The sequence below is a fragment of the Dendrobates tinctorius genome, unplaced genomic scaffold (assembly GCF_039654945.1).
Source record: "Dendrobates tinctorius isolate UK_male_01 unplaced genomic scaffold, ASM3965494v1 ptg000230l, whole genome shotgun sequence".
NCBI classification, from domain to species: Eukaryota; Metazoa; Chordata; class Amphibia; order Anura; family Dendrobatidae; genus Dendrobates; species Dendrobates tinctorius.
The window spans coordinates 13,115,199-13,125,134 of NW_027361897.1; positions in this window are offsets into that span (position 1 = coordinate 13,115,199).

Below are 9,936 nucleotides of genomic sequence, written 5' to 3' on the forward strand. Positions count from 1 at the left end.
TCCTGTATGATATCCCGCAGAGCATCTCACCTAATCCTGTATGATATCCTGCAGAGCATCTCATCTAATCCTGTATGATATCCCCCAGAGCATCTCATCTAATCCTGTATGATATCCCGCAGAGCATCTCATCTAATCCTGTATGATATCCCGCAGAGCATCTCATCTAATCCTGTATGATATCCCGCAGAGCATCTCATCTAATCCTGTATGATATCCCGCAGAGCATCTCATCTAATCCTGTATGATATCCCGCAGAGCATCTCATCTAATCCTGTATGATATCCCGCAGAGCATCTCACCTAATCCTGTATGATATCCTGCAGAGCATCTCATCTAATACTGTATGATGTCCTGCAGAGCATCTCATCTAATCCTGTATGATGTCCTGCAGAGCATCTTATCTAATCCTGTATGATATCCTGCAGAGCATCTCATCTAATCCTGTATGATGTCCTGCAGAGCATCTCACCTAATCCTGTATGATATCCTGCAGAGCATCTCATCTAATACTGTATGATGTCCTGCAGACCATCTCATCTAATCCTGTATGATGTCCTGCAGAGCATCTTATCTAATCCTGTATGATATCCTGCAGAGCATCTCATCTAATCCTGTATGATGTCCTGCAGAGCATCTCATCTAATCCTGTATGATGTCCCGCAGAGCATCTCATCTAATCCTGTATGATGTCCCGCAGATCATCTCATCTAATCCTGTATATCCCGCAGAGCATCTCATCTAATCCTGTATGATATCCCGCAGAGCATCTCATCTAATCCTGTATGATATCCCGCAGAGCATCTCACCTAATCCTGTATGATATCCTGCAGAGCATCTCATCTAATACTGTATGATGTCCTGCAGAGCATCTCATCTAATCCTGTATGATGTCCTGCAGAGCATCTTATCTAATCCTGTATGATATCCTGCAGAGCATCTCATCTAATCCTGTATGATGTCCTGCAGAGCATCTCACCTAATCCTGTATGATATCCTGCAGAGCATCTCAGCTAGTCCTCTATGATATCCTGCAGAGAATCTCATATAATCCTGTATTATATCCTGCAGAGCATCTCATCTAATACTGTATGATGTCCTGCAGACCATCTCAGCTAATCCTGTATGATGTCCTGCAGAGCATCTTATCTAATCCCGTATGATATCCTGCAGAGCATCTCATCTAATCCTGTATTATATCTTGCAGAGCATCTCAGCTAATCCTGTATGATATCCTGCAGAGCATCTCATCTAATCCCGAATGAGATCCTGCAGAGCATCTCATCTAATCCTGTATGATATCCTGCAGAGTATCTCATATAATTCTGTATTATATCCTGCAGAGCATCTCATCTAATCCCGTATGATATCCTGCAGAGCATCTCATCTAATCCTGTATGATATCCTGCAGAGCATCTCAGATAATCCTGTATGATATCCTGTAGAACATCTCATAATCCTGTTATATTCTGCAGAGCATCTCATATAATCCTGTATTATGTCCTGCAGATCATCTCTCATATAATCACATATTATACCATGCAGAGCATCTCATATAATCTCATTTCGTTATAACCTGCAGACAGGGCCGGCCCGAACGTATAGGCGAACTAGGCGGCCGCATAGGGCGCCGACCCAAAGGGGGCGCCAGAGAAAAAATAGAAAAAAGTATAAAACAATCTTTTCAAAAGGCAAAAAGTTTTAGGGATGGAAAGAAAAGTGTACATATTTAAGGGCAAATATGCCGCAAGAGAGGTTGGTTGGGTTGGCAACAATTTCGATAGAATCTGAAGTTGCTAAACAAATTAATCTCGGTGACTTAGTGTCATCCTTTTAAAAAAAAAAGGCAAGGAAACAAAAATTTTAATTACCTATGGTCGTTTTTGTTTTGTGTTATTGATTACTTTGTATATATTTGTCCTATACAACTTCTCAGAAGATTAAAGAGTTAGGAGAGAGTTAATTAATCATTGTTGTTGTGGTTTATTTGCTCCTAAATTTATATCCCAAGTTTTCATCTACTGCTAAGAATAGTAGGGGCGCAACAAAATAGTTTCGCCTAGGGCGCCGTAATCTCTCAGGCCGGCCCTGCCTGCAGAGCATCTCATATAATCCCACATTGTTATATCCTGCAGAGCGTTTTGTGTACCATCGTCTTCTCAGCTTGTACAGTATCCTATGATGAGACTCTCGTATACGCCCCTATACTTTGTGTGTAATCCTACGATATCACATTGCTCTGCAGAGCATCACACCCATCACCATCGTACTGTATATCGCCTGTAGAGTCACATTTGGGGGAGATCGTTGCCAGGTAATAATATATTGCAGGTTAGATGTGTGATAACCAGCAATAAGGGGTTAATGGTGTTTTTTAGGATGGGGTGGGGGGAGGACAATAGACACAGGAGCCTTCAGTAGCTAATTAAAGTTAGTCATTGATGCCTGCACCCTCCCCTACTGATGTAAGCACAAAGATTCACCTTCCAGACAAGGTCAGCAGGGCAGAAGCTCCTGGTTCACATAAGGGTCAATCCTGGTGTGTGTGCAACCTTCTAGATCCTTGGCACTTCAATGAAGGCTTTCAGGGCTGTCACAATAGATGGCATCCACAGAACAGGTCATATCTGGGGTGGGAGTGAGGCTGGTGATGTCAGACCCCCACTTTATACATTTATAATTGTTCCTGTGGTGGGAGGACTCCTACACTACCGCACAGGACAGGTGAGGGCTCCGAGGAGGATCTGTAGGGTCTGCCCAGGAATGTCCTATAGAATGCAGCAATTGAGGACTTTCCCTTTTTATGTCGTTCACATTCTTTTATTCTTTAAAGCGGTCTCCAGTATAATATTTTTTTTGCCAAGTTTAGGGGGGCAGGGGCAGTCCTCTGTAACTTTTTATTTTGGTATGGAACTTCTGGGTCTCCATTGTCATCTGGTCTCCGAAAAAGGTGGGATTAGTGCCACCACAATAAAAAAAAGTATTTTCCTATGACTTTGCAACCATTGCAAAAAAATATTACCATGTTCCAACGATACCATTGCTTTAAAGAGGTTATCCACTACTTTATCATTGTTGATGTTGGTCCGGCACTACCTGCCACCCGACCACTAGCAGAAGACAGAAGCTCCGCAATCGAGCAGTTGTGGCCAGGGGTGCTGGGTGTTGGACCTCCACCGATCAGACATTGACAGTGACCTGTCCGAAATATAGATCATCAATGAGAAAGTAGTGGACAACTTTTTTTAAAGGAGGACCTAGACCAGTGTTTCCCAAACTCCAGTCCTCACGGCCCCCAACAGATCAGGATTTCCTTAGTATTACCTAGGTGAGAGAGAACTTGTGGCAGTTTCTGATGCCTTGATAATTCCGTCAATACTAAGCAAATCCTGAAAAGTGACATGTTGGGGGCTGTGAGGACAGGCGTTTGGGAAACACTGACCTGGACTATGAGTGCATTGCCCTATGGGCAAGAATAGATCCCTGGTGAAGCTGCAGATGACAGCGAAATCCATTGATACACTCCATTTAGAATGGCGCACTTAAGATTCCATGTTCAGATCCCTGTGGCATTCTTACGGTACTTGGTTTACATCTTGGTTATTACTTTCTCTTTGTACTTTTTTTGTTTTTACCTATGTGTAAACTTAAATTTGGCTCTGCAATACCATATATGGTAATAGGACCCCAGGGCCTAGAATAGGGCCCCTGAGGAAGCTAAGTTTGGCAGCGATACGCCTGGGACATCTGCAGGGAACTCATTTGATTCCATATTCTGATCACTTTGAGCCAAAATGTAAAGTAAAGTTATCATTAGCTTAGTCTTTTTGGTTTATACTTTTCTGTAGACTTAAATTTGGTCCTGCGCTGCAATATATGGCAATAGGGTCCCTGAGGAAGCCGCATTTGGCAGCGATACATCTGAGACATCTGCAGAAACACGTGATTCCATAATCTGCTCCCTATTGACAACCTTATACCTGAAAAGGGCCTTCACCCTAAGTATAACATTATCTTTGTCTTTTTAGAGGTTTTTACCCCTTTTTGCCGCTTTGGTAGTAAATGGTAATTAGATATTGATGCTCTGCCCTCAGTGACTAGAACTGCGCACTATCCGATGTGTGTCTGATGATGCTTCTTCCTAGTCACCAGACCATTGCAGCCAATCCTAGGCCTCAGCAAACAACAGAACGAAGACCTTACGAACATCAGAGTGGCCGTTACTGGATCGTGGGGGGTGATAGCAGGGGAGTACCGATCATTTTGAATTATTGCTAGTAAATCTCCCCAAATATAATATGGTGCCGAGTTGCTCGGTACTGTGCACCTTTAGGGTACATAAACGTAAAGCGGTTGAGGTGCATTTACGCTTTTCCCCAGGAATTGCTGCCATTTTTTTCCCACTTCACAGTGGAAAAAAATCCACTGCCATTTATGGTAACCTTCCTCCATTTACCTTGCTTTTATTTACGAGAGAAAAAGATGGTTTTTATCATGGTGCTGGATCCAATATTTATTTATTTATTTTTTTTCTTTTTTGATCCAAGTGTCTTCTTTAAGCATCCAGGCGCTGTCTGATTCTTCACTGACCCATTGGTTTGAATGGGTGAGCGTTATCCTTGACTCAAACTCTCTAAGTCTCTGCTTTATTTTACTTCTTGCAGATATATTGGCTATGCTCAAAGTGTCATTTTTAAGAGCTTTAGGTGTCTAGAGAGGTCCCGAACAATATCCCGGTATAACTTGGTTCTCCAAGAAGTAGACGTAAAGTCCTTGGACACATCATACAAGCCATATTTCCTAGAATGGCAGGATTCACTAAACCATCTCAGACAGATGTCTGTCCAGCCAATGTTTGAAGACTTCTATTGAAGGAGAACTCACAACCTCTGGTGGCATGCTGCCATGTTTGCTGTATACTGACCAAAAGAATCTGTTCAGTGTAATGAATTTGTGTGCAAGCATTTCCACTTTTATTAGATGACGTTGCAGCAATACCGTAATCTCCGTCCCCCTCAAACCTATATAGGACAGTGATATCCCATGCCGTAAATCAGCAACAAGAAGCTCCACAACCGGCAGTAGATCTTTACTAGATTCCTTGAACCCTTGTTTCAAATCTATCAGACCACAGTAGGTCTCCTTTGTCTTTTTTATGTCTACTTCTCACCTGCGATAGAGACACTCTGGTACACAGGTCCTGGAGATGACCCCGTCACCAGACTAGTCAGCAGACTGTGGTAGATACTGTTTGCTTCAGCTCATGTTGGATTCTCTGTGCTGCTTACTGATGAATAAAGGGTTATTCCCATCTTTATAGATGATACTGCTTGTAAAAACAAGCACTTTTGCAATTTACTGCTTATTAAAATTTAAAATAGTTTCACACTGGCGGTACTAGTATTACTAAACTGATATCACCTGCAGCATAATAGTATTCTCATTCCACCAGAGAATTGCGTAATGAAATATAAGTAAATAAAAAACTATTTATGCATGATGACACAATAAACCAATAAAAGCTTTATGCAATATTAATTTTGTTAACAAGATTAGCCAACCTTGTTAGTAACCAACTGATATGTTCCAATGTAGAATCATAGAATGTTAGATTTGGAAGGGACCTCCAGGGTCATCGTGTCCAACCCCCTGTTCAATGCAGGATTTACTAAACCATCTCAGACAGATTTGTGTCCAGCCTCTGATTGAAGACTTCCATTGAAGGAGAACTCACCACCTCTCATGGCAACCTGTTACACTCATTGATCACCCTCACTGTCAAATAGTTTTTTGTAATATCTAATCTGTTTCTTCTCCCTTTCATATTCATTCTATTTCTTCTCGTGTTTCCATTTGCAAATGAGAGTAATCCGCAGTTAATAGTGATATTCAGACTTGTGATCCACCGTGTTAAGGTACTGTCACACTAAGCGATATCGCTAGCAATATCGCTATAACTTGTGACGTTATAGCGATATTGCTAGCGACATCGCTGTGTCTGATACTTACCTACGACCCGCTCCCCCGCTGGTTATCGCTGATCGCGCGAGAATGTTCAGGACTGTTTCTCGTCGTCAGCTTCTTGCGACGCTTCCTGTGGAGAGACGAGCGTGGAGCCGGGCGGGAGGACGCAGGATCGCCTAGTGTGACAGGTAAGTAGCGACCCCCGTCCCCAGCGATGTCGCTGGTGAGATCTGCCTGTGTGGCAGCTCACTAGCGACCACTTAGCGATGTACCAGCGATCCTGACCGCGTCATATCGCTGGTCGGGATCGCTGGTACATCGCTAAGGCTGGTTTCACATTAGCGCTTTTTAAGCGCACGCACGGCCGGGGGTAGCTCCGCCCCCGAGCCGGCTCTCTGCCCGGCGTGCCCGCCCCTTGCTTGTAGCGCCGCCTCCTAGCGCACAGCGGCGCCTGCGATCGGCGCACCCTATCTTTAGCATAGGGTGCGCAGGCCGTGCGCTAGTTGCGCTTTGACCTGCGCTGCGCACTTTTGACGGTGCGCCGTGCGCGCCAAAATCCGAAAAGTTTGATTTTGGCGCGCACGGCGCACCGTCAAAAGTGCGCAGCGCAGGTCAAAGCGCAACTAGCGCACGGCCTGCGCACGATCTGCGCACCCTATGCTAAAGATAGGGTGCGCCGATCGCAGGCGCCGCTGTGCGCTAGGAGGCGGCGCTACAAGCAAGGGGCGGGCACGCCGGGCAGAGAGCCGGCTCGGGGGCGGAGCTACCCCCGGCCGTGCGTGCGCTTAAAAAGCGCTAATGTGAAACCAGCCTTAGTGTGACAGTACCTTTAGTCCGAGGAGTGTTTTGCAGATAGTGCCCTGGCTGGTGTCACTCTCCATTGATCTCGTTCTTTCAAAAATGGAACTGTAAGTTCCAGTGTGCATCAGTGCTGAGCCCGCTTTCAGTCAGTGTCGGTGAGTGTGGTTACAGATGTTACTCACTATGTACTGAGCTGTGACTAAAAGCTGGAAGCTGCTGGGAGAAATAAACTTTCAGGTAGCTGCGCTTTCAGAGTTTAGAATGTTATTAACCTGGAGGTTAATAGCGTTTTTGACATGACAGGTCCCCTTTAAACTGTGGCTCTAAGTGTATACCATTAATTGGCAATACTAAAGTGGGAGTTCTTATCTCAGATGGTCCTAAAAGCACCATACACATTGGACTAACGCCTTCAAAACCTGTCAACTACTGTATCAACGGGTTCGGCCGACAGTCTGAGTATGGGGGACCCTGACTGTCCTTCAGCAGATGCCTTTGGGCAAGGTAAGAACCCGGCATATCTAATTTTGGATTCCTAGTCCTTTAAGTGATCCGTTGTTGCCAAAGATGTCGACAGCAGGTCTCATAAGGAACACAGGACCACTTGGCAGAGCGAGCTCTCCCGTATATGGAAGAGCCGACTGAGATAGCTGTCGGCAGAATGATTATTCAGTTATCTATTGTGTATGGGAGGGTTTAAGGCTTGTTTTTAGTCTGCTTTCTGTGCTACACCAAGGCCTGGGACATCTACGTGGTTGGACCACAATCCCATGACATTCACCACCCTACAGAAGCAAGAAACTGCTGTTGGAAACTATGGAGTAAATCTCTTTGAATTATAGGAAATCTTTTGATTCAAAAAGTTCCTTTATTGGAATACATTCCTTTTGATAGCACACGCCAGTTGGTAGACGCACCAAATTCATTCATTCATTCATTACTCCAGTGCACTCTTCTTCAAGACTGGCGCGCAAAATGTCATTCTTGGTGAATTGGAGCCTAAGACTTTTTACTGGCTGGTGACCAATACAGTCATGGCCAACAGTGTTGACATCCTTGAAATTGTTCCAGAAGGTGAAGTATTTTTCCCAAAAAATGATTGCAATGACATGTTTTCTTAAATACACACCTTTATTTCCTTTGTGAGTAATGTTGTGAGTAATGTGTTACTGCTCATTAAACTCATGAATATGCACATATTCATGAGTTTAATGAGCGGTACCAAGTGACCTCTGAAGGCAGGAAGGGAGACCATGGGAGAAGAGGAGGGCTGCAGACACCGCGCCAGGAGGGGGTAAGTATATGCGATATTCACCTGTCCCGGGTCCATCGCAGCTCACCGCTGTCTGCTGCGTCCTGTGTCAGTGACGTTTAGGCATCAGAGGGCGCGGTGATGTGGTTAGTGCGTGCCGTGCCCTCTGCTGGCTGAACAGTCACTGACACAGGAAGCAGCAGACAGCGGTGAGCAGCGATGGACCCCGGACAGGTGAATATCTCAGGGGCTGGGTCCTGAGCAGGAGAGGTGAGTATGCCTTTTTTTTGCAGCAGCAGCATATGGGGTCATAATCTATGGAGCAACTTATGGGGCCATAACCTTTATGGAGCATTATATGTGACATATTTTTCTGTGGAACATCTTATGGGGCCATTATTAACCTTTGTGCAGCATTATATGGGGTGTATATTGTATAGAGCATCTTATGGGGCCCATCATGAACTGTATGGAGCATTAAATGGGACTCTTGATTCAATATGGATATTCAAAAACATTTAACCTACTGATGTCTCAATTAATTTTACTTTTATTGGTATGTATTTTTATTTTTGAAATTTACCAGTAGCTGCTGCACTTTCCACCTTAGGCTTATACGTGAGTCAATAAGTTTTCCCAGTTTTTTGTGGCAAAATTAGGGGGGGGGGGTCAGCTTATACACGAGTATATACAGTACTTTTTTTTTACCTGCCGTTGTTCCGTATCTAATACAAGTCTATGAGGAAAATCCGCACATGAAACTCAGATACTAGTAAGAAAAATTGAGACGTTGAGAATTTTAAACACGCACCGCAGGTCATGTATGCTGATTAGAAAAAAAAAAGTGTATGCTATTTCTATAAATCCCATCCACTTTTCTGAAACTGTAAAATGCTGCGTTTTTGCAAAGAAAATACACAGCGTCAAAACTTACCAAATACTCATTGAGGGAATTTCACCGAAGAGAGGCACATACGACCGTCATTAGGGGTCACGGTATTGTTCTTATTACTATATCTATCATATGATGGTGGCAGGATGGTCGAGGAAGTAAGTAAAAATACCTGCGGCATAACTCAATGGATTGCTATGGAATTTTTGGAGTTATGCTTTAAGAAAAAAAGAAAAAAAAAAACAACTCCCGTTTATCTAGCTGCAGAATACATAAGCAGCCATACAAAGGTGCATTATGTCCCCATTGACTTCCATGGATTCTCAGTGGATATACGTACTGAGCTGTAATATGGTTTAGTTAGTATTGACAAACCTGTAAAACGCAACCTGTAGCCTTACAGATCCATATAGCGTGATTACAGCTGTGCGGTCAGTGCATTTAAGAGTATTTTATGTTGCCTTTTAACCCTTTTGCAACCTTTTTTTTTTTTTTGCTTTTGTTTGACTAGATTATATGGATGGGTAATTAGATGGAAAGTAATTAGGATTATAGTTCGTCATTTCAAACGGCGACTTTTAAATCCCCTTTCAATCTGTTGTGAGGCCGCGTCCCAGGGAGAAGCAGACCCTTTCAAATGGATGGGGATTAAACCTATCTGGGGGGAAGGGTCGGCTTAGAATAATGAATAAAGACCCTAATGTCAGAGAGTCTACCTTCCAGCAAAATAACCTTCATTCTCAATCAGTCAGGTGATAGATGAATGTGAGTTGCAGACATCTGTTGCGCTGCTTATCTCCATGTCACTCTAAGACTAAAGGTACCGTCACATTTAGCGATGCACCAGCTATCCCGACAACGATACGACCCGGTCAGGATCACTGGTGCATCGCTAAATGGTCGCTAGTGAGCTGCCAAACAGGCAGATCTCACAGCGATGCAGCAGCGGTCGTTACTTACCTGTCAGACGCGGCGATGATGATGTCCTCCGCCCGCGTCCACGCGTCCCTTGTCGGCGCCAGCAGGA